At 44.6% G+C, this 26,481-nt stretch overlaps 1 protein-coding gene across 7 annotated transcripts in view; it reads right to left on the bottom strand.

The window, feature by feature from the left end:
* METTL22 (methyltransferase 22, Kin17 lysine) overlaps positions 1-26,481 on the bottom strand; it is a 711,415-nt gene that overhangs the window by 619,524 nt on the left and 65,410 nt on the right. The window contains exon 2 of one of the 7 annotated variants that reach the window (XM_069647036.1): positions 20,633-20,776. The exons of 5 other annotated variants lie outside the window; for them this stretch is intronic. The gene's annotated coding sequence lies outside the window, so the exon portion shown is untranslated. Of the gene's footprint in view, positions 1-2,077; positions 2,194-20,632; positions 20,777-26,481 lie in introns of those variants that run through there. One more of the 7 variants, XM_069647037.1, reaches the window with a different exon arrangement.

The following is a 26,481-nucleotide window of genomic DNA, read 5'->3' as shown; positions in this document are numbered from 1 at the left end:
TCGTCGGTGGCTTGGCTTTCGCCGAGGCACCAGAGGCAGATGTCGTGCGGGTGCCTGATGGACATCTCCGACCCGCAGTCCCGACACTTTTTAAAGCCCAACTTCGGGGTAGTAGAAGACGAAGACGTCGTTATTCGAAGAGAAGAATGGAACGCGCCCTGAGATTCCGAAGCAAACACGTTGCGGAAAAAACGGAACTGAGGCTACGGGCGCCATGCGCCCTATATATAACATCCGGCGACTGAGGTCCTCGAGGAACAACGGATCGACATCATCGACGCAGGACGCCCTCTGCCGAAAAATGTTCCTAAGCAGCAAAGCTGTGGAAATTACCGGTCATAGACGTGGAATACGTCGGAGGACACAATCCCCTCGAATTACTGTTAAACATCATGAGAGTCTATGGAAGAATATGCTGTGAATGGTGTAAATGCCATATGTGCCAGGCTAACACGCACCTTTAACCTGCTGAGTGATGTAATGTTCCCTGCCTAGCCCGAATGCCTGAATGAGGACTATGCTCACTGACTGGGATCATGACACTCTCCCATGGGGTTTCACATAAAATAAAATAGCGTTCCACCCATGTGTGGGCACCATTTGAAACCTAGCTTAATGCACTGGTCTATTGACATTCCTCCCGCACCATCCATTATCATAGGGTTAAACAACCATGGCGAGGTGACCTAACAATTATCACAGAGCAATGTACCTTGTTGCAATGTGGTGTACACAGCTGCGAGGTGAACTAACAATCATAACAGAGCAATGTACCTTATTGGCAAAATGTTGTATTCAATTGTCAATAAAAAAGGCCTCAAAGTACTCTACTCGTATCTCTCCGACAGATAACAGAGCCCTGCTGTGAGCACACCAATAGTCTCCTGGACGCCTCCCGCAAACTCTCTCGGCCCCGCCTAACCGCAAAACGAGTTTTGACAGCCTCTCGACTTACTGCCACCCTACCAGATGGGAAATTGCACACTGGAGACTCTCACTTACCCCTAGAATAGCGGGTAAGTGTGTACGATAGATACATAGGCCCCCTCTAAATGACACATCTACTCCTGGCAGATGACAAACACATATACTATGTACCCCACAGGGTGTACGAAGATGCCCTGACGAAGGCGAGCTGATTCAAAGGTTTCCTCGCCAAAATGTGCCAGATAAGGGATCTCTCAGAAGCACTCAAGACAACCCTTAAAAATATAATTTTGATGTTACCAACACGTTGGAAGACCTTAACCTAGGAAAATTGAGTTTTGGTCACTAATGCCTTCATTTTAAGCAGACTCCTAACTAGGCGAACAAACTTCAGAATATTGAAGTCGATAATTTATGATACTAAAACTATGTAGCAACCACAGACCAAGTGCTTTACGCACACATCTGTTTTATAAACTCACTAAAAGTATTTTCTTTCACTGTCTTTTTGTGTGCCACTTTGTGGATACGTTGTTTATTTCTATCTGATACTATGACTCCATTCGAAGCGTGCTAAAATCTGGCTATGGAAATCTATATGCCGGAGATCTGTTACACACATTAATTGCTGTGAATCTATAATTTTCCCATTATATGTTACTTTGAATCTACAATTTTCCCATTGTATGTTGTAAGCTCTACATACACCATTTGTTTTTGAACAAAATAAGTTACGGTCTTCTTTCATCTCTTTCAACTATTTATTTGTTCACAGTATTTGTTCTTTTAGTTCACCATGCCAGGAATACTCCACGGGATATCCGGCAGGGATTCTAACTCATATATAATGTATTCATGATAAAGGTTCCACGGTGCAATCCACATTTTGTACGTATATGACAGCCATCGAAACACCAGATCACACATATTCTGTCTGGGAGACCTCAGAATAGGTACAAATCCTAAGCAACATATAGAAATTGAGCCATTATAATGTACGATAACCCCTTTAAATCTGAACTCGCTGGGCAGTAACTGGAACAGCAACACTTCATTGTTCAAACGCTTGTGAAAATGCACTTTCGCTAATTTACCAGTAACGCCTCGAATGCGTTCAACTATTTCCACTACTGTTCACTTATTCACTTACCCATATTGTTCACCGGGGCAAAGCCAATAGCAGCAGTATACGTGCGCGCGCACGCACGTTTTTAAAAGGTCCCTTTCGCACCGTAGAAACAGCGACGTCAAGGTCAGCGAGAAAGCCACAGTAGCCTCCACCCGTCAAGCACGCGCAGCGTATCCGCAACACGCTCACTGCCCTGGTCTAATTATAAACAAGCAACTCCTCGCAGCTGTCGTCGGCCCCTTTCTAGCTGAACAGGCACGTTGTCCGCCGGCTTCAAAAAACATCTATACAATGGTAAAGTATTGGAATTCACGTAAAACGTATTCATAGCTTGCTAAGGCTGAAACCTATGCAGTGTTTTCAGTGTTCGTACGTATTCTTCTCAGCGCTATAGGCATACAGCAAAAATTTGGTATAGTAGAGGGAGTCTGCATCATTCATCATCTGACTTGTACATCCAAGTCACTTGGCAGCACCTCACTGTCTGCGACAGTATTAAGCATTGGACAGTAACTGGGCGGTAAGAACGACGGAACGGGCGCATTCTGCACAGCGGCGCAAACTACAATAGACTCGCAACATTTCTAGATTACACAAGTGGAAGCTGACAAATACATCTTTAAAAAAAAAAAAGCAGAATAGTTCTTTCACCAGATATATTGTCGTTTTGATACTGATGGTTTGGTTCAGGACTAGTCGCTGCCTCAGACCACTTGGCCTTTTCGAATGCAGCGAGGTGAGAAACGTCATAGCAGGTTTTAGCTGTAAAGAGTCGAGAGCTTCTGGCGACAGGCAGTTACAAAAGATACCATGGATAACAAACTTAAGTTTCTAAGATAAATTAAAGTTACACTGCCACGATTTAATTAGTTGTACGGTGTGGTAAAAAAGTGAGGGTACATTTGTTACCGCCATTTTTGCAGTAAAGTGGAAGCATCACACCAGCAAAATACTACACTTTACTAATCCGGTAAAAATCCCCATGTAGTCCTATGTACTCCAAAATTGGAAATTTGCACAGCACTACCACCACTCTTAATCTCGTGGTAAAGCCATGGGACCGAATGTTGGTAACGATAAACACATTTGGCGGTAAATACATTAGTGGATTTACCGTCAAACTTTTAATGAGGCCCAATGCCCCTTAAATCACTTCCTCACGCTTGGATCTTATCCGATTCTCAGTCTCTTAATTTGGTTAGGCTTTGGGATTGTATTCTTTCCCGAAAGAAGTGTTTCACTTGTCCTTCTCTTTGGTTAGAGTTCGAGATTCTATTCATTTTTTCAACGTGCTGCGTTTCTCTAGTGTTGCAAGTCACCCTTCTCAACTCTTGAATTTTCTTTCGACTCCCTTTGCTCTGAACCTCATCCAATTTTGCCTCTCCACAGACTTTTGTTAATTAGTCACTTTTCATTCCTGAGACCTCTCACCGGCTCCCCTTCCACCATCCCATCTGAAGACTGGTACATATCTATTGCTATCAGGAAGTGGGGGGGGCAACCACTGGATTGGGAAGGCAGCCTGAAGCCCTACCAACTTGAGGTAGTTGGAGGCAGATGGCAGCACTCTGGATTTACACTCAGGCCATGACAACACTCTGCCCATGACAAGGATGTGAAAAGGGGTGCTAGAGGAAGAGCCTGTCAAGTCTTTCACATGTGAGAGCAGAGTGTTTAAACAATCTAACAGGTAGAGTGAAAGATGACAGAACCCTTCCCTGCCAATATCAATATACCCCCCCACAATGAAGCCAAAGACCTAACTGCTCTGCACAGCTTTTAAATGGCTGCCATCTCCCCTTATTAGCATCTCTTAATTCAATGATTAGCATCTATTTGTGAAAAAAAATGTCTTCACCATTGGAAGATGGATGTAATCAATCAAAAGTAGGCAAGAAAGAAAACAATATTTAGCCGCACGTGCATGCGTTTGTACAGCCCAATGCTTTGTAATGATCTGTGTGTAAACTGCAGGGCACATATCCAGCTCCTGCGGAGAAGCTGATACAAGGTTTGCTGTCTGTGCTGGGGCCTGTAGTCACATCGGGAAGCTGCCCCGTTTGATTCCCAGCACAAGTAACTTAACACTGACATGTGCTTTGCCTTTTTTCCTCACTTTTTCTCAGATCAGTTGGGAGCAGAGAATTAACAAGGCCAGAGTGCACAAAGCAAAGAAATAATTAATATTCAGATACTTGAAAGGGAACCGGGTATTCAGTGATCACTTGCAACTCGCTTTTTAAAATAGTCTCCCAGCCGCCTCCCACCCCCTCCAAATTTGGAGGCTGGCTCCACAACTGCTAGCAGGCTGCCTCACTGGTTCTGTGACTTCACAGCATCTGGTTCCTTGAAACCGTCGCTTGCTTTCAGATCCTTACACTTCCTTCATAGGTCCTCCACGGATGCCTATTATCACAGTGTCAGCTAGCGTATTCACGGTCTCCTCGAGAATTTGGCAGCTGTGCTCCTTGTCATACTTCCATCAGACGGCTTTGCTGCTCCTCTTCTGCACAGCCTGCTCCTCAGACTCCTGGCTTCTCTCCAACAGCAATAAGCTTGGAATTACACGTCCTGGTTACATTAATCAACTTGTAATGCTAATGTTACTGGGTCTTGTACCGCGCACTCTTGCCATTTAACGGTAATACGGTCTACATTTATATCCAGTTGCGATTCAACTAATGTTCTAGTGTAATAGATTATAGACCTATATTTTGTTTAATGTATTCATAGCACGAGTTATATAAAAGGAACTAATAAAATAAGAACCAGATTGTTACAATTGAAATTAAAAATCAAACAAAATATTTACACAATATCAAAGCTTCGTTATTTTCCAACAAATGGTGCATATTATGTAAACTCATGAATGCAATACATAATCCAACATGAAAGAGTGTAGGTGTCATGCTCTCGGTTCAGGCATCCCACTTTCCTGAATCACTGGAGACGGTATTGTTCTCGAGTGTGTGTGGAGTTAACGCTCGTAAGGTCGCCCTCTTTTTGTCTGTCCTTACGTTCTCACTTACCTGTCCTGACCCTAACTCCTTCCTGTCTCCTTCCGTTCCATTCTGCTACTGTGTAGAGCCCAGCCGCTCTCATTCAAATCTCCGGAACGCCTTCTCACTTGGAGCTCAAGTCCTAGATCCTGACACGCAGGTAAGGTGACCGCCTGGAGGGACAAGTGCATTTCATCCCGCTGAAAGTGGAGGTTTACCTGGCGCTCCGTCTCCTCTCTCAGTTTCGCATGGAGCCGGAAGAGGAGTCGGATTCCAGCTGACCCTGCAGCCAACTACAACTCCTAATCTACGAGACCGAAGAACAGAGTTTCCAGCCCCCCCCACGCCACCCCAAGAGGTTTCCCTAGGGAGTCTGTGCATTCCCTATTTGTTTAGGGAGTGACAGAGTCCTCAGGGAGGTCCTTACTGGCCTCGGATTGTAAGTGTATCATTTTTCAGCTTAGTCCAAGGCTATTATACTACTGTTCAATATTGCAAATTGACAAATAGCAAGCGAATAGCCCGGAGCCGTTATGGAACAGATTCAGCAATTAGTGCAGAGTCTGAAGCAAGAAAACCTCACATTGAGACAACAAATGATCAGGCCTCCCAATATAGGTAAATTACTGCATGGTCCCTTATCAAGTGGGAAATATGATGGAAATCCTCACAAGTTAAAGGAATTTTAGAGGCCTGTACGGTACAATTCTCTTTCAAAGTCGCCTATTTTCCTTCAGACAGGGATAAGGTGGGGCACATAATAGCCAACCTCTCTGGAGCAGCCTTAGCATGGGCTACACCACTTGTTACTACTAACAACCCCATTCTTGATTCTTATCCCGCATTTGTAAACAGCATTAAGGCCATGTTTGGGAGACACAAGGTCACCATTTCGGAGTAGGCACAACTGCTGGATATCAAACAATGCCATATGGACTTGCTTACATATATTACCCGATTTAAGCAAAGGCCAGCAGACACTGCTTGGCCTGACGATGCCCTCATCACTCTTTCCAGGCAAGGTCTCTCTGAAGCACTTAAAGATGAGGTTTCTCGCACATCGAGAGCTGCAAACCTAGCAGACATGATTTCCCTCACTATGCAACTAAATTACAGATTACAGGAACAGAATCAAGAACGCAAGAGGTAAAGGCCCCCCAGAGTACCTTAGCCGTGCCCCGGGAAAGCCTGCCAATACTGATGAACCTATGCAACCAGTGGCCTTCTTACCCCAGAAGAAAGGAACCGCTGTAGAACGTCATGTCTTTGTATGTATTGTGCATCTAACGACCATTTGGTGCGTGACTGTCCAGGGGCCCACCTAAGGTCGGGAAATGCCAGCACCCAGTCATAAGGGAACCTATGACTGAGGAAACAAGATTGGGTTCCCCAGATTCCAAAGTTACTCCCTTGGTACAATCCATCTCGCCATCAACCGATCCGAGTATGGTGGTCCAAGCGCTTATTGATTGCGGAGCAGCAGGTTGCTTTTTAGATAACAAATGGGCCAAAGCCCATAACATACTTAGACTGCTAAAGAACACAGTGGTTCCAGTGGAAGGAGTGGATGGAACTCCACTGGTTTCAGGTCCTACCACATAACACACAAACTCTTGACATGTCAGTTTCTTCCCACAAGGAAGAGATTTCCTTTGATCTCATCAAAGCTACTCATCATCCCGTGATACTGGGACTCCCTTGGTTGCATGTTCATAACCGCTATATCAACTGGCGAGCCAATACTTTGTTCCTGGGTTCTGAATACTGTGTGTTTCACTGTTTGTCCTCAGGGGAACCAACTAGACCGCAGGTCCTGCCCTCCCATTCCATATTAACTAGTGCTACACACATTATTGAGGTCCTGAATATTCGCGATCAATACATGCGGTTCCAGGGAGTATTTTCAGAAACACAGTGAAAACTTTGCTGCGCCATAGGCGCTATAACTGCTCCATTCCTATTCTACCCGACCAACCAGTACCCTTTGGAAGAATGTCCATATTATCCGAAAGCGAAAAGAAAACATTGAAGGAATACATCAAGACCAGTCTACAAAACGGTCTTATCACAGAATCACAGTCTCCTGCCAGGGCTTCGTTGTTTTTTATCCCCAAGAAAGGATCAAATGAACTCCGCCCCTGCATTGATTATAGAGGGCTAAATAAGATTACCATCCCTGATCAATACCCTATGCCGCTGATCCCAGAAATTCTGGAAGCTGTCCAAGGAGCACAGATATACACCAAATTAGAGCTTCGGGTCGCTTACCACCTCATCTGCATCAGAGCAGGTGATGAGTGGAAACCCGCTTTCCGTACTCCCTTTGGGCACTTCTAATACAAAGTAATGCCTTTCGGCCCCTCTAACGCTCCTGCAATCTTCCAGAAGTACACGGACCACCTTTTTTCTGACCTATTACTACATTCAGTAATACTATAGCTAGACGACATATTCATTTTTTTCCCGGACTTTCTCAGAACATGTCACCCAGGTTTAGACGGTACTACAAAGATTGGAGGACTGTAAATTGGAGAAATGCAAATTCCATCAGCAAAATGTTAGCTATCTGGGAATAGCTATGGATCCTGGTAAAGTCTCTGCCATCAAAGACTGGCCCCCTCCATGCTCAGTCAAGGAAATACGATTTATTGGTTTAGCCAATTTCTATCAGCATTTTATTGCTGACTTTTCCAGGACTATCCTGCCTTTAACCGCATTGTTAAAAAAAAAAAAAAAGTCAAATACACTTGGTCTTCTGCAGCAAGTTTAGCCTTTGCCACTCTGAAGAACGCCTTCACCACCGCCCAAATCCTGAAAGCACCTGACCAAAACAAGGGGTTTGTTTTGGAATCGGACGCTTCCATCTCAAGCATTAGGCACAGTGTTACTACAGAAAGTGGAGTCCGGAGAAGAATTATCAGTTGCCTTTATGTCCAAAACTTTGTCCGTAGCAGAAACTCACTATACCGTTCTAGAAAAGGAGCTTCTAGCAATCAAACGAGCCTTCCAGGAGTGGCAACATCTTCTGCTTGGGTCTAAATATCCTATTGAGGTCCGCACAGATCATCAAAACTTGAGAAGTTTACAATATGCTAGCCGCCAGGCTCGCTGGGCTCACTTTTTCTCACCCTACAATATCCGTTTCTTAATCATCCCTGGTAAGGTGAATGTATTAGCAGATGCGCTATCCATGAAATCTCCATCTATGTCCTCCAGCTTTCAAACCAAATGTATATTCCCCAAGGCACGATTCATCTTAGCAGTCTCGGATTTCTTACAGTCCGTCCGACAAGACACTCAAGCACAGGCCATCTTATGCAGAGAAGCCATCTGTACCTTTGATCTGGTATCGGACGATGGTCTGTTGTTCCATGATCGTCAGATCAACAGACCTTTCTACCCTCTGTTACCACACAGACAGAAGCCATGATAATGTGTCATGATTCCAAAGTGAAAAAAGGGTTTGGCTTTTTGTACAGCTGGTCTACTGGGTAACTCGACCCCAGTTTTTTCTTTGTTAATTTCAAGCGGATTGCCAGAGCTGCACAATGGCCCATCGAAAGATGGGGGTTCTATCTTGCCCCACCTCTTACTGGTGTGATTCAAGGGGCTTATCAAGCCGCCACCCCAACAGGAGATACGCCCTATGCAGACCTAAAGAAAACCATCCTGGGGACACCAGGTATGGACAAAGAAACCTACCGACTACAATACAGAGAGACCTGTTTTGAAACCCGGCGAGAGCCCATGTCAGCTCTTATATAGACTCCAGGATTTGTCAGAGAAATGGCTCCAGACCAGTACAGCCACTGTTGTGCAATTAAGGGAGAAGGTCCTGTTGGAACAGTTTGTGGAGGCTTTACCGGGTCCGATCCAGAGATGGGTAGGACAACATCACCATCTATCACTATCCAAAGCCATTGATGTGGCCACTGCTCATCAAAAAGCCGGACTACCCAGGGTTTTTGCAGCCACTTCAGATAGATCCTGCAGCCAAGCAGGTCCAAGCCGAAAAGGCCCACCAAGATGGATACAGAGTGAACCCAAACGCCGACCTGATAATCAAACCACTTCCGAAGGTCCCAAATCAAGACCACAACAGCCTCAGTGTTTTAAATGTGGCGAATGGGGGCATATTGCCCATTTCTGTCCCAGGAATGTTAAAACCGAACCAATGGAAATCAGAGCCCTACACTCCCAGGAGTATCGCCGAAGCGCCTCCCCTATACAATTGAAGTCACAGTGGACAGACGACCTGCGCAGGCGATGGTAGACAGCGGCAGTCGACAGACTGCGATCTAATCCCAAGTAAGCAATAAGGAGAATAATGTGTGTAAAGCAATACCAGTGAAATGTGTGCATGAAGACATCAGAACGTACCCCTCCAGAGACATAACATTGGGGGTCCCCAGCGCATCAATACCTGTAAGGGCTGCAGTAATTCCATCTCAGCCTGCTCCGATTCTGATCAGCACGACCTCCCAGCCTTTGCTCAGCTACTCACCACGAATGAGTGGCTACAAAGTGCTCCTTACTCTGATGTTGATCTGACCTCTTCATTCCAGCCTAGACCGCAAAAAAGCTGTTCTGCTAAAAGACAGCTTAAGGCCATGTGGAGGGGGAGCCACCAACATATTAGCTTAGTGAATTGGAAGTTGGAAGAACACTTGCCTTCATTCCAGACCAAAACAGAAACTGATGAGACCCTTAAAAGGGCCTGTGAACAAGCTCACAACATTACGACTAGGCCTCTTCCTTATCCATACTTCATGGAACGGAAGGGTTGTTGGATAGAGTCACCATCGGGGCAGATCATGTCGTAAAAGAACTACTAGTTCTACGAGCCTACCTGAAGGGCCTTGTCCAGCTGGCCCATGACCATACCATTCCCAGGCTCTGGTGTCTCTCTCACCCTGACCCTCCTCACCTGGTTCTTCTGTGGCACTATCCTGGGTTTCCGTCTTCTTCTTTCTCTGTGTCTTCTTAGTGTCTTCTTCCTTCTTGTCCTTTTTCTCCTTCTTTTTGTTCTTCTTTTCATAGAGATAAGGGCAAGCTCCCCCAGAAGCCACCTTGACTGGGTAAATTCATTCCAGACAAGAGGTAACTGGATCAGTGCTGGTGTATAGCAGATGTTGATGGTTCTGTATTCCAAATGGAGTACCCTGATGAAATGAGGGCACTTGAGAGTATATGTTCTGGATCGGTACACAGAGTTGCCGGGTTGGCAGGATGAGCATAGGCTGGAAGTCAAGAGGAATATGGCAGGTGCAATACTCAATAGGAGGATCCTTCGAGATCAGTTCTTGTAGCACGGGGGGACCCAATTGCAAAGGGAGACAAGGAGAAACCGGGATACAGGAGAACCAGCAGAGGAGAAAAGAGGAAGGAGTAGAATGAGCATAACGGAGGGAAGCAGATAGAGAGTCGCAGTGTTGCCGACACTGCGAGGTAAACTGGGCGGAAGCAGGAGCCAAGTAGCAACCTACGAACGGGAGAAGCAGTGAGAGTGCAGCGTTCCAGACAACCCAAACGCGGAGGAAACAAAGTATGCACAGAAGGAAACAGTGCAGCAAGGTTCAGAGAGCGAACTACGAGTATTGGGCAACATAGAGTTGCAACACTTTGAGCTGGGGGTGTGGTTCCAGTAAGTAGCACAGCGGCATTGTGGAAAAAAGGCTAGACCGTTACTATGAGAACCTGGGAGATGTGGCAGCCTGATCAAACAGAGCCTCTAGCGCTGCCATATCTTCCAGGGACAGAGCGTGACAACCATTGGAGGACAAATGGCGGAAACAATGATGCAAAACAGGCTCCTCCAAGGGTTCTACTGGCCAGGCATCTACACTGACGTTTTTGTGAAGGATGTCCCTTCTGTCAGAAGACGAGTGCCCATATTCCACCAAGAGCCCCCTTACAAAGAATGCCCCTCATAAAAGAACCCTTCCACAGGATAGGGATGGACATGGTAAGACCCCTTGAGTCCAGCATTCGTGGCTACCAGTACCTACTGGTAGTCGTAGACTAAGCAACTAGATATCCGGAAGCATTTCCTCTAAGGGGGACCTTGATTAAGCAAGTTTGCGATGTATACATGCTGTACTTTCCATGGGTTGGTGCACCCCAGGAGATTGTCACAGACCAAGGCAGTAATTTCATGTCCCTTTTTATAAAACAGGCCTGTAAAACCCTTGGAATCGAACAACTAAAAACCACCATCTACTACTCCAGACTGATGGCCTCATCGAGAGGTACAACAAAACCATAAAGCAAATGCTCCGACGTGTAACCGGACCTACAGGACTTTGTTGGGACCGAGCATTGCCCTGGGTACTAATGGTTCTGAGGGACACCCCTCAGTCCTCCACCAGATTCTCCCCCTTCGAACTTCTGTTTGGAAGGCACCCCAAAACCATCCTGGAGGTCCTGAAGGAACCCTGTGAAACACAAGAGACAAATTTAACGGATTACGTATGTGACCTTCGAGACCACCTAGGACATTTAAGTGAGTTTTCCCTGCACAACTTGGGACTAGCACAACTACAACAGGAAGAACATTACAATCGGACCACTCGAATGCGCTCTCTTAAGGTAGGCGATAAGGTGTTGGTAGTACTCCCTACCAGCGAAAACAAACTACTGGCTCAATGGAGAGGCCCTTACACAGTAGTCAGAGTATTAGGACCTGTGAACTATAAAGTTGAACAGCCAGACCGAAGGGTAAAACTGCAGAACTATCATATCAATATGTTGAAGTACTGGAGAAACCCAACAGTCCCTGTGTTGAATACTACCAAAGTAGATCTATCCTTACCAGAACAGATGGTACCAAGAAGCCAAAGTGACATCAGGGATGTGCTGTTCGGAGACCAGTTGAATGAAGTCCAACGGAAGGAACTATTAAGGGTTTTAACCCCCGTGGCCTCCACTTGCTCCAGCATACCTGGCTGGATCGATCAAGCGGAACATTCAATCAGAACGGAAACTGGCAAGATGGTCTGACTTCGACCCTATCGCATACCTGAAGTCAAAAGGGCTGAAATCTACAGAGAAGTCAATGAAATGCTAAAAATGGGTATCATAGTGCCAACCTAGAGCGTCTGGTGCTCCCCTGTCGTGTTAGTCCCGAAACCAGACGGCACAATGAGATTTAGCATCGACTTCTGACAATTGAACGCTGTTTCCCATTATGAAGCGTACTCCATGCCACGGATAGATGAATTGCTGGAAATCTTGGGTCTGCTATGTACCTGAGCACGTTAGATCTAACAAAGGGTTACTGGCAAATCCTGCATAAACCCGAAGACCAAGAGAAGACAGCTTCTGCTACCCCACAGCGACTTTTCCAATTTATGGTCCTTTCCTTCAGACTACACGGGGCACCCGCCACTTTCCAGAGGTTGATGGACAGAGTCTTACAGCCACATGAATCCTATACTGCTGCCTATCTAGACGACATTGTGGTTTACAGCTCATCCTTGGAACAACACCTTAATCATCTTTGAAAGTAATCACTGCCTTGAATGAGGCAGGGTTACACATACATCTGAAAAAAAAACATAAGGCTGCAGAGGTCAAACTACCCACTGCACCTCCTCACAGGTATTCTTCCTTTGCCCTCCTTCCCCTAGAAGCTCACTGTCTCTAGAGCTCTAGTTCTCTCTAGGCTGGCAATAGCCTCTTTCTAAATCTGCCTGCTTCTACTCTCCACCCTCTGCAACTCATCCAGAACAGGATTGCGCGACTTGTCCTTAGCCTCAAGCCCTAGGATCGTATCTCTCCAGCACTGAAATCTCTGCATCGGCTCCCAGTGGCTGCAAGGATTAAGTTCAAGACCCTCTGCATTGTCCACAAAGCCTTCTGGGGCCTGGGTCCTCAATACCTCCAACTCTCACTTCGTAAATACCTTCCTATTCAAGCACTTCACTCCTCTACCTCCAACTCCCTCAGCGTCAGTCACTTCTCCAAGCAGCGAGTTGGTGGTAGATCTCTGGCATGCCGGGACCTCATATGCGGCAACAACAGCGTATGAGCACCCCTTCTATCACCTGAAAAATCTTTTGGCGTCTTGGTCAACGCTGAAAGCGCGGTGGTCCCATGCGGACTACAGCTTCCAGCATTTAGTGTTAGTGGTCGAATTGGACACTAAGATCACGTGAGACGCATGGACCGTTTGCTTGCATCCGTACGCAAGTAGTCTATTTGTTCTGACTTCACACATGGATCGGGTGCTCCTTAACTGTGTATTGTTGCCAGTTTTCGTAGCGCTTTGTATCCTGATATTTCCGTCTTGAATCCTGCCTTCGACTTCTTGGCCTGTTATTACGGACTATTCTATTGGATTGCCCTTGGTTTCCGGTGCCCGGCTCCTTTGGATTGACTCCCGGTCCCCCCAACGCTGCATTGCTTACCCGGATTTCCCTTTTTGCTTAGTGTCTGGTTACATCGATAATTCGGATTCCTGTACCTTGGTGTGGCAACTTCTGAAACCTGGTCGAGTACTTCGCGACTTCCGATTGGACCGTTTTTGGCTACCTTTGTTTCCCCTCCTTCAGTCTCCTTCCCTCTGCCTTCTACCCTTGCTTTTATTTTTTCTCCACACCCCCCTACACGGACTCACTTGCCTATATATTATTTGGGACGCTTTGCTGAATTCCAAGGATCCTTCTTTTTGGACTCAAGGGTGACTACTGTGGAGGATCTCCTGAATTCTTCATTGGTTTTGGGTCTTTTCCTTCACGGAGCAGGTAAGAGTGGGAAGCAGGAGGTGGTGGCTGACAGGGTTGGTATCCTTAATCACAGTACTGAACTGTTGTTGTTTCCTCTAGCTCTGTTGCAGCTGCTCCTGCCTTTTCACTCAAGCCCCTGGTCTGTCAGGTATACTATACTCCTACAGACCGCGCTCTTGTGAGGAAAGTCTGGTTTCAAATTAGCTCCAGGCTAACAGGAGATTATCGTGAGAACTGTCCAGGTTTTGACAGATTAAGGAGCCCAAATTACAAACCTGCGAATATGGATCTGGGGCTGGATCCAGTGCAGGCACTCATGCAAGCTTTATCAGCCTTGCGTACTGATATGGCATCGGCCCATACGACTTTACATCAAGGTATGGATGTGTTACAGAGCTTTATACAACCGTTACCTCCTGTTGAGGAGTTTGGTGAGGCTGCAGCAGTTGCAGACCCTCCAGCACCCTAAGCTACCCCTCCTGCTCCGACTCCAGTGGTATTGCCTGGGCCTTCTCCTCTAGCCCCGCCAGAACGCTTTATGGAGACCCTAAAACCTATCGCACTTTTGTGAACCAGTGGCGTTTGCATTTTCTTTGTCGACCCCTGGCATTTCCAGATGCCACAACTAAAGCTGCTTTTGTTCTCTCCCATTTGGGCGGGACGGCAGCCGCCTGGGCCAACCCTCTCCGAGGCAGATGACCTGGGTTTGTAGAATTTTGAGGCCCTCATCCAAGCCATTAACGCGGTGTTTGACATGAGACATAAGGCGCAGGCCTCGTTTCTTGCCATCACTCAGGGGAAAACAGACCTTGTAACCTACCTCGCCCGCTTCAACCAATAAGCGTTTGAAACCTCGTGGCCAGAACAAAAGAAAGCCGCCGTTTTCTACAAGGGCCTATCAGATGAACTTAAAAATGCTTTATCAGTAGTACCAGCAGTACCGTCTGTTTTTTCGGGACTGGTGGACCTCGTCTTGCAGGTTGATGCCAGACATCGACAGAGACGTGGAGAATGCCGGGTTCCAGATCTCTGCATCTCAGGGAAATCGGACGCAGGTACTACTAGCGCTTCCGGTGAAGCGGAACTCATGCAAATAGGGGCTATCAGAGGACCTTTATCCAAAGCAGAACGGGAAAGACGCGTGGTTAACAACCTCTGTTTCTATTGTGGCCAGGCAGGCCATTACATTCGTGTCTGCCCCAAAAGACCAGCTAAATTGGCGGGAAATGCAAAGACTCGTCCTTAACCCGAGCCTGCAGGACGAGTCAACAGATACAAGGCTCAGGAGACAACTGTTTTGCCTCTCATATGTTCCTTTCTACGTGCTTTTCTGCCCTTGGTTCTGTGTCATTTTCCAGCCCTGTCATGATTGATTCTGGTGCTAGCGGAAATTACATGGATGTCCAATTGGCTGGTCGCCATAGATTACCTATTATCATCAAGGAGGTCCTGGAGGAAGTACATGCCATCGATGGCTCCCGTCTGGTTTCAGGTCAGATAACAGAACAGACTGGACCTCTTCGTATGTCAACATCAGAAGGTCATTCTGAGTGCATTACGTTTGATCTCATCTCAGCCCCACAGTTCGGGATTATACTCGGCCTTTCTTGCTTACAGACTCATAATCCTGTCGTTGACTGGACCCAACAAACGGTACGCTTCTCTTCAGAGTTTTGCAGTAGGCGATGTTTTGATTCTCCGATTATTTCGGAGCTCTCGCCTTGCTTCCTCGATCAGTGCCATATTGCAAAACCCCACCTCAGAACTATCTGCGGTATACAAACAGTATATCGACGTGTTTGACAAGAAGCTATCTGAAAGCCTTCCTCCGCACCGAAGTTATGATTGCCCAATTGATTTAGTCCCTGAGGCAGTGATTCCGCATGGCAGAGTGTACTCCTTGACACAAAAAGAGGAGGACCATCTGCGAGAATACTTAGACAAAGCCCTACGGCTGGGGCATATCTGGCCATCTCGCTCCCCTGCAGCGTCCCCAATCTTTTTTGTATCCAAGAAAGAGGGTGACTTACACCCTTGTGTGGACTATAGAACAAAATTACTGTTAAAAACCAGTATCCGTTGCCTCTGATATCTGAACTGCTGGATAAGTTGACCTCATCCACCATCTTTACCAAGTTAGATTTAAGAGGGGCCTACAATCTGGTCAGGATGCGAAGTGGGGACGAGTGGAAGACCGCATTTAAAACCAAGTTTGGTCTATATGAATACTGCGTAATGCCCTTCGGCCTTTGTAATGCCCCAGACACTTTCCAACACTTTGTCAATGATATTTTCAGAGACATGCTGGATTGTTATGTAGTGATATACCTGGACGATATCCTGATTTTCTCTGACAATCTGCCCCAACACATCCAGCATGTCTGCTCTGTCTTACAACGTCTACAGGAACATTCCTTATATACAAAGCTGGAGAAATGCGTTTTTCATGCATCATCGGTCAAATTCTTAGGATTCCAAATATCAGCGGAAGGGGTGCATGTGTGTGCTTCCAAAGTTCAGGCAGTGCTCGATTGGCCTGTCCCAACTTCTGTGAAAGCCCTGCAATCCTTCCTGGGCTTTGCAAATTTTTATCGCAGATTCATTGTCTCCTTTTCGGAAATTGTGGCCCCCCTTACACGCTTTACCAGCCCTACAATTCCGTTCATGTGGAATTCTGATGCACAATTGGCTTTTCAAGCCTTGAAAGAGGCTTTTACAACTGCTCCTGTTTTACAGCATCCAAACCAGTCTCTCCCATTGATTGTAGAAGCTGACACCTCTGCCATTGCAGTTGGGGCTATCCTTTCACAAATCTTCCCCTCTACACAGCAGATGCACCCCGTGGCGTTTTACTCCCGCAAATTGTCACCTGCTGAACATAATTATACAATAATGGACAGAGTTTTTGCCCATACGGGCTGCATTTAAAGAATGGAGACACCATCTTTTGGGTGCCCGACATCCGGTTACGGTATACACCGATCATAGGAACTTACAAGCTCTATCTCAAGCAAAGTGCACTAATGCCCGGCAAATACGGTGGCACCATTTTTTCACAATGTTTGACTTCACGGTGACTTATCGCCCCGGCCCTTTACATGGAAAAGCAGACGCTCTGTCCCGGATTGGCACCGATTGCACCGCTGAAAAACCGGTAACACAGATTTTACCATGCGGGTCAGTGGTCTGTGTATGTTCGTCTCTTTTAGATCAGGTACGACAGTGGGCCAAGGATCATGTTTCCTCTCTTGAAGGATTGGGGGCTACACTTTTGTCGGGTCTTCCCTACATTCATGGTCTGCTGTACCTTCCGGACAATAAAACGAGAAGAATGGCCCTCGAATGGTCTCATGATTCCAAATTGGTGGCACACCCAGGCCAGACCAAAACCTGTGAGCTATTAAGTCGATGGTGTTGGTGGCCCGGGATGAAAAAGGAGGTTGATCTGTACGTTTCCACATGTGCCATCTGTACTCAGTGCAAACATCAACCAGGTAAACCAGTGGAACTTTTGATGAATATGCCCTTGCCTCTGGACCCGTGGTATATGGTTACCCTTAATTTTATGGATGGTCCAGGGTATGTCAGCAATACTGGTGGTATTGGACAAGTTTACCAAGATGGCCCGGTTTATACCATGTCCAGGTATCCCGACGGCTTCCATGTTGGCCTCTCTATTCTTTGACAATATAGTCCGCTTTTTTGGACTTCCCACAGTGATGATATCTGATGGAGGGTCACAATTTACATCACATTTTTGGCGTGCATTAAACAACGCCCTAGGCATCGATGCTCGTCTTTCCTCTGCATATCATCCGCAAATAGACGGGCAGACAGAACGTACTAATGCCACCATGGAACAGTACCTCCGCTGTTTATGTCTACAACACCAGTCGAATTGGTTGTCTGTTTTGGGGATTGCTGAGTTTGCATACAACTCCCGGCATTCGTCGGTGGGTTGTTCCCCGTTTTATGCTCTCTATGGCCTATATCTGAGGATTCTTCCAGCTATCCTTCCTTCTTTGGACCGGGTTCCTGTTGCCAAGAATGTGAGAGATTCTCTGAAGCGTGCCAACCATACTCCAGTCAGGTAATTAGGAGACATTGACAGTGCTTGTGTATTCAGTAAACTGAATGGGGAAGGAGCACAAAGTACACTGATTGGGCAGTAAAATAGGTGATTACCTTGTGTTACAGATCAATCATCGACACAGTCGTATCGACTTGGCTAACAAGAACTGCCCAAAAATCTCAAAGGTAGGCGCGCTGCACTATTGCCCGCATAACGAGAAAATCAGGTATGACCTGTTATACCAAACTATGTTGCACACCCTGTAAGGGTGGGGAGATAGGAGGGGGAATTTAGCCTGCTGTATAATGTCACTCATAGGACTTTCATTAATTGAATACACATTTAGAATAATAATTGTGCAATATAAAAAGCTTTAGAAATGCCGTACACTCTGTTTTAAACATGGGAGAAGTCAGTTTGACCGTTCTCTCTGTTTGCCCCACAGAAATTGCCGAAACTACGTTTCTGAGGGACGCACAAATTGAGTCTAGACAAGAAGCAATTGGTCCTGATGAAGATGACATACGAAAGAAGATCATTGAAACCGGTCGACCAGATTTTTAGATATCGCTTCACTAAGAGCGACACATAGTGGACTTGAGCAATTTGGACATTTGAATCAATGTTGTGGACATTTGAATTGTCTTTTTATGTGAAAATTGTGTTCTCTCATAATTACTGAACCCTGTGTATACTCCAAAGGGAGAAACACTGTGTGGCGGTACAATAACAAGCTGAGAGAGTCCTATATTGTTATAGGTTTTCGTGTATTACACTTGATACATTTGACACACTTCGCGGAGGGCAAATAAATTGTCCAAAGTTGTGACGCCTAGTCCCAAGTGAACTGTCTTGTGTACCATAGTGTGCAGAGAGGGGATACATACTCCTAAGCTGCAATTTTTAGAAGCAGTTCGTGTTTTAATTGTGTTTGATAAAATTTGTTTTGGTAATAATGTTGCCTGAAAGTCATTTCACTACATGTAAAGAATAGGGTGAGTTTCTCTTCTTCTTTCCTCTTTAGATAGCCGGTGCCGCAGCGCTCTCTAGGGCCAGCAGCACCACAAAGGGATAGGATATTTTTTCCAATTAAGGATAGTGTAAGGATGCTGCATTGATGGCTTGATTATTAAGGAGCTCAAGAGAAGCTGCTTTCCGATTTCTGTTTTGTGTGTTATATATAGATTGTGATAACAGAACGGACAAAGTACCCTAAATTGGAGGTACGAATCAATAGTTTCCCTGTGTGTTGTATAGTATGTAACATGCAGACATTGTGCCATGCTAGCAGACCTTTGCAGATTCCTGGGTGGTTTGGGAGTCTGGTGTCCCTGTTAGGATGTTGCTGGGCATCCTTGGGGAATAATCTGCATGAAAATCACCCCTTTCGCCGAGCTGCATTTGCCTAGTTCCGTTAACAGTTGCCAGGAGGAAGAAGCCCAGATAGCACTGAGAAAATAGCACAGTTACTGAATTAGCTGCTCTTGTTACAGCACTGAACAGTCGTGGGCTTGAAAATGAATTTTCTCCAAAAACAGTCTGGGGAAAAGAAATGGCAATCTTGGATATTGTACAATTGGAAACCCTTTAGAAATAACAGGTGGGGTTGCAAAAAGCCTGTTGCAACACAAATTAATACAAAGCTATCTAGTTGAGCTATGTCCTTTTCCAGTAGCAGAATAAATGGGAATTTATGCAGTAGGTAAACTAGGAAATCCTTAAAAGTACCAATCCATGGGGGATTATTTTAAAACCTACAACAACAAAAAACACTCATTCGTACAACCTCCAGGCTTATCGTTTTCCAGTAACAAAGAAAAGTGTATTATATAGTTAATGCACTATTATTTATAAATTGTTTTTTTTTCCTTTCAGTAGTTGGAGAGAACCATGAAAACCATGGGCAGCACTCAAGTCCTCTTTTTAGTTGGTGGAAGAAGAAAGCAGACCTGATGAAATAAGAAAATTAACAAGACTTATAGATCTTACCGTCTCAGCATTATACTTTAAGTTAGTTCTTATATAAAGGTAATAAAACCCAGATAGATTTTATGATGTTTTTCTGGTTTGGCTAAAAAGCTGCCAAGTGGCATAGTACATACTATACAACACACAGGGAAACTATTGATTCGTACCTCCAATCTAGGGTACTGTGTCCTTTCTGTTATCACAATCTATATATAACACACAAAACAGAAATCGGAAAGCAGCTTCTCTTGAGCTCCTTAATAATCAAGCCATCAATGCAGCATCCTTACACTCTCCTTAATTGGAAAAAATATCCTATCCCTTCGTGGTGCTGCTGGCCCTAGAGAGCGCTGCGGCACCGGCTATCTAAAGAGGATAGAAGAAGAGAAACTCACCCTATTCTTTACATGTAGTGAAATGATTATTTTGAGCTGCAAGCTAAATGAGATGTTCATTTGGGTCACAGCCAATGCCGAAAGGCCAGACCTCCAAGCAGAGCCAAGCACACTTGAGATGCTAGTCTATATATATATATAAAAGGGAAAAGAGTGGATATGCGCGTTTGTCTGTTCGAAATGTTCAGCATACTTGCCAACATGCTACAAACCTGAAATTTGGCATGTGGGTATGTTGCATTGTGTAGACAATGTAAAAAGTATAACATTTCATTTTTCTAATAATTTATTTTTATCAGCCTGCCATTTGGCTCTTCTCGCCATAGTTTTGCCGTAGTTCTACATATACATCAGCAGTTCATTGTTCCTAAACTTCCCACACTATCAGCATTCTAGCAGATATTAGCGGCACTCACTTCTGAAGTTGTGACAGGAAATGGTGCTCATCTCTTCAATGGTGTCCGCAATGGCGTTGTACGTCACATTGTGGCAAATCTCTCATGATAATTACAGAAACTTAATTACCCACAGAAGTTGATGTATGCATGCCATCTCAGTATCTACAAATGGAAAACAAAGGGTCAAATTGAGCATTACCATTTGTGCTCAAAGACGTAAGTCTGCTCCGCTTGTGCACCGGGAAACCGATATAGATCATTGTCACTCTCCAAAAGACAAATATTCAATAAAATCATGTTGTATGAATTCACTGCATGGTTTGACTGCATATTATTAGAGTGCAAAAGCGATATGAACAAAGTTTGCACTGAAACAATTATCTAAAAAGCCAGATCATTTCATAGACCACAACAAGGATTGTATTAGATGACTTGTTCAGGGTTGCTATATGAACGTGCTACTGAATATCTAAAGGACAGCAGAGGTTTTGCATTAATAAAAACATGCTTACTGATGAAACATTTCTTTAACATCAAATTGTATTTATTTTGTACTGGAATTGATCCATTTCAATTGCTGCCTAATTTATGTGTGATTTTATTTTTGTGCGTTTCAATTCCTGGGTTTGAATGTAATAAACTGAACTGAAAAATGAAACAATTCTTTATTGTGGATGTAGCTACTATCCCTTGGATCGATCTGGACTGAGATTTTCAAGGTCTGATAACTTTAGAAGGGTTTGTTGCCATTTTATTTGCAAGGTTTATAAAGACAACGCAGCCCGGCCTTGACTTGCATACATGGAGAAGTTTGCTTTTGTGAGGAGTAGTATCCTGTTCGTAAACACAGACTAAGCTTCTTGACCCGACAAATGACCCAATTATAAGTTAAGAGTGAGTTGTAAGGTATACCTAAAGGAGAGGCAGTGATTAATTCCTTTTTAGCAAATACAGTTAGGTGTCCGTAGACATTTGGTGGCCTCATATTATCCGAGTAGGCACAATAGTTTTCACAGTCGTTCTACCATTTCAGCAACCCAGCGAAGGCGCACTGATAATACTCATGAAGAAGTAATATACTTTGAGAAACTTGTCTCAAAACCTCAAAAAGCACAGGCAGAGTTCCAAATAGCGGAGTGAAGCTCCAAAGTAGAATGTGAACTGAGATTCAATTGAGTTGATGTGGAGAGACCCCGATTTATAACCCAAAAAAAAGTGTTGAATGTTGGAAGTAATAGTAACTAGCACCAAATGGACTAACACAGTGCTCTTGAGGAAACCGGGGAAAAAAGATAATTAATTCTATCCAAGTCCAAAGACATTTGCACTAAGGTCCAGACTCACTAGAGATTAACCCTAAGAGAATGTGTACAGTATTTTCCCACTCAGGAAAGACACAATTAGACTGATCTGGATATTCTTTGAAAATTGATGTGCAGTCAGAAGGCCACCTCAAAAATATCTGCACACAGGAAAAAGAACAACTTACTTATCCCTGCTAATGTTCTTTCTGATGAATGTTCCTCCCACTGATTCCTGAACTTCCATATATTTGTTTCCTGCTTGCAGTCTTGGAAATGTTGCAGAGGGTGCTGTGCCGCATCAAGTCAATGTCCCTCAACGATTACCATTCCTGCAGCGGGACGCAAAGTCGATGATAGTATAAATAGCATGCACCACGCCCGTTGCCTCAGTTCCTAGGTATTCCCTCTTTCTGCTCAGCTGTCTTGAGAAATAGATAGCCCGCATTAGTGTTGAAAGAGAGAAGTAATACAAAACTCATCCACAGTCAGAGGGGTCGGCTGGGAGGGTGATGAAGAATCTGTGGGAGGAACTAACACACAGGGATTTTACTCAAATACACATTACCTCAAACAGCGGGTATGTGTCCTTTCTGTTATCAGAGAAACACTATAACACACAAAACAGAGTAAGGAACAAAAGCTTCACCGGAGCTATTTATTATATTGTGCAGTTAATGCGACCCTAACTCTTTCCCTACAGGGAGTACACTATACTAACCCTGCATGATGTTTCTAACCCTCAAAAGCACTAATGCGCCGGCTACCGGCAGGGAATGCATGGGGACTATTCTTGCCCTATGTCGAAACAATGAAAAACCTTTTCACAATGAACTTCCACAATAAATGTTATACATACAAATTTCATACAGCTATGGGTCATTAGCCCAAACAATTAAAACCAAAGCAGTTACGGGAAAACCATTTCCCGGCTGCACCCTTGGATGAAACAGACAGGTCACGTGGGACTAGGCGTCAAACACTCTGACAATTTAATTGCCCTCCGTGAGGTGTGTCTGGTTGATCCAGGAGTAATTTCTCAAATATTTTGTAAAAGTAGAAGTGTCGCACAAATTCTCAGCACAACATGCACTCTATTCTCAGCTCTTTTTTTTACAGGTGCATGAACCATTCTCCTGTGCGGGAATACATGACAACTCTATAAAAGAAAACATAGATTCTGTGACATTGATTCAAACAATTTTTGTCTAAAAGTGCATAAGTCCACTTGTGTCACTCTAAATGAGGTGACATCTGTATGTCTGGTCGACCGGTTTCAATGATGTCTTGCGTGTATCATATTCTTCAGGACCCATTATTGCTTCTTTTGACCCAATCAGCAAGCCCTATAGGGGCGGGATTGCGACACATTGTGTGGATAAAATGGGAGAACGTCAAAATGACTTCTCTCATATGTGGGGAAAAAGCATGCAGCATTTTTTAATGGCTCTTATTGATGGAATGAAATAATTTTGCTTTCTAATGTACTGAACAAGTCAATTTGTGACATTAAAAAAGAGGCCATCTTCTCCCTGCCCCATCACCATTAAGTGCATCACATTATGTCTAACCTGACAAGATCATACCTGTCCAACTGTTTGTATATGCGAAGAAGAGGCACACTTGGTTTCGGCAGTGTTGCCACTTTCAGATAGTCAAGTTGGGACGCCTAAGATGGTACTTAATCTGCAACATAAGAACACTCATGTTGCATTATCTGTGTATGTGCTCCCAAAGTATCACATCACCTTGTCCTGCAATGTATTGTCCCCACATTTGTAAATCTATTTACCTCGCCACTCATAAACATCCCTTCGATGAGATGAGCTTCTTATAGTCTCGCAATCTTATTCGTGATGCTTTTGAAGGGGTCCTGCAAGAAGGGGGATTGCACAGCCTTAATCGCAAAGGATCTTTGCTTCGATGTTTTATGTTTATCTATGTTAAGTAGAAGAGACCATATTGCCGGTGCATTCACCAAGTGTGGACCACTCGTTTATATCTCCTGGTGTTCATGCCCCCACAACCCCATCGTGTGAGCTTATTAGACCTAACTGCTCACATCGCACCTAATAGTGCAATCTTGTTTTAAATGTTAAACAAGCATATTACAAGGACTAACACCCCCTTTTGCTTCCTAGGGTTCATCAACATGAGCCTATTCGGATTCTCGTGTGCCCGGGTGAAACCCATTATGTGCATTTGTATCAGCTTAACAAGGCAACCGCACCCGCTGGGAAAATCCGATCGTATGTTTTTAGGGGAATAAGTGCGGCGCCAAGAACCTATTTCCATTTCTTCTATAGTGGGAACATGCACATAATCTGATTAGCATGTCCCAGTCATTCTTACTTGTTGAGTTCTCGTTTTCCCTTCACAATTTCTTCCGTTTCGTTTCTTCGCGGTAGACGCTAATGGCGTTCCTCACGATAGACGCTGATGAACTTCTCCGCGTCTTATGTAAACACTGAAAGAGAAATTAAGAGACTGTGGCCTATCCTGAATACCGGCAAATTGGAATTGTCATTGCCCACCTTTGCGATCAAACGGAGAAGGAACATCCGGGACAGTCTGGTCCATACTTTGACAGACCCAAAGCGTGGTGGAAACGCTAACACTCTCTGCAATGTACCCACCGCGGTGGGACATACTCCATGTGGGATGTGTAGCATGTGTAAACAGACAACAAGTAGTGTATCCATTGACATAGGGTGGAAGACACCATGGATGTAGAGGCGTTTAACAAATTGCAATAGTCGAGGTGTCATCTACTTGATTAGTTGCCTGTGCAATCTAAAATATATTGGATGACAACTCGCCCAATCAGAACACGCCTTGTCGAACATAAGTCCTGTATAAGGACCAAAAAAATCACTGCACCACTTGTGGTCCATTTAATGCAGAACATCCCACTATAGAAGAAATGGAAATGGGTTCTTGGCGCCGCACTAATTCCCCTAAAAACATTCGATCTGATTTTCCCAGCGGGTGCGGTTGCCTTGTTAAGCTGATACAAATGCACATAATGGGTTTCACCCGGGCACACGTGAATCCGAATAGGCTCATGTTGATGAACCCTAGGAAGCGAAAGGGGGTGTTAGTCCTTGTAATATGCTTGTTTAACATTTAAAACAAGATTGCACTATTGGGTGCGATGTGAGCAGTTGGGTCTAATAAGCGCACACGATGGGGTTGTGGGGGCATGACCACCAGGAGATATAAATGAGTGGTCCACACTTGGTGAATGCACCGGCAATATGGTCTCTTCTACTTAACATAGATAAACATAAAACATCGAAGCAAAGATCTATTGCGATTAAGGCTCTGCAATCCCCTTTCTTGCAGGACCCCTTCAAAAGCATCACGAATAAGGTTGCGAGACTATAAGAAGCTCATCTCATCGAAGGGATGTTTATGAGTGGCGAGGTAAATAGATTTACAAATGTGGGGACAATACATTTCAGGACAAGGTGATGTGATACCTTGGGAGCACATACACAGATAATGCAACAATCAGTGTTCTTATGTTTCAGATTAAGTACCATTTTAGGCGTCCCAACTTGACTATCTGAAAGTGGCAACACTGCCGAAACCGAGTGTGCCTCTTCTTCGCATATACAAACAATTGGACAGGTATGATCTTGTCAGGTTAGACATAACGTCATGCACTTAATGGTGATGGGGCAGGGTGAAGATAGCCTCTTTTTTAATGTCACAAATTGACTTGTTCAGTACATTGGAAAGCAAAATTATTTCATTCCATCAATAAGAGCCATTAAAAAATGCTGCATGCTTTTTCCCCACATATGAGAGAAGTCATTTTGACGTTCTCCCATTTTATCCACAGAATATGTCGCAATCCCGCCCCTATGGGGCTTGCTGATTGGGTCAAAAGAAGCAATAATGGGTCCTGAAGAATATGATACACGCAAGACATCATTGAAACCGGTCGACCAGACATACAGATGTCACCTCATTTAGAGTGACACAAGTGGACTTATGCACCTTTAGACAAAAATTGTTTGAATCAATGTCACAGAATCTATGTTTTCTTTTATAGAGTTGTCATGTATTCCCGCACATGAGAATGGTTCATGCACCTGTAAAAAAAGAGCTGAGCATAGAGTGCATGTTGTGCTGAGAATTTGTGCAACACTTATACTTTTACAAAATGTTTTAGAAATTACTCCTGGATCAACCAGACACACCTCACGGAGGGCAATTAAATTGTCAGAGTGTTTGACGCCGAGTCCCACGTGACCTGTCTGTTTCATCCAAGGGTGCAGCCGGGAAATGGTTTTCCCGTAACTGCTTTGGTTTTAATTGTTTGGGCTAATGACCCATAGCTGTATGAAATTTGTATGTATAAAATGTATTGTGGAAGTTCATTGTGAAAAGGTTTTTCATTGTTTCAACATAGGGCAAGAATAGTCCCCATGCATTCCCTGCCGGTAGCCGGCGCATTAGTGCTTTTGAGGGTTAGAAACATCATGCAGGGTTAGTATAGTGTACTCCCTGTAGGGAAACAGTTAGGGTCGCATTAACTGCACAATATAATAAATAGCT

Source organism: Ambystoma mexicanum, chromosome 2q (assembly GCF_040938575.1).
Source record: "Ambystoma mexicanum isolate Mex_15411 chromosome 2q, UKY_AmexF1_1, whole genome shotgun sequence".
Classification (NCBI taxonomy): domain Eukaryota; kingdom Metazoa; phylum Chordata; class Amphibia; order Caudata; family Ambystomatidae; genus Ambystoma; species Ambystoma mexicanum.
The sequence above is the reverse complement of the archived record's forward strand: the minus strand, read 5'-3'. Positions and strand labels throughout refer to the sequence as shown.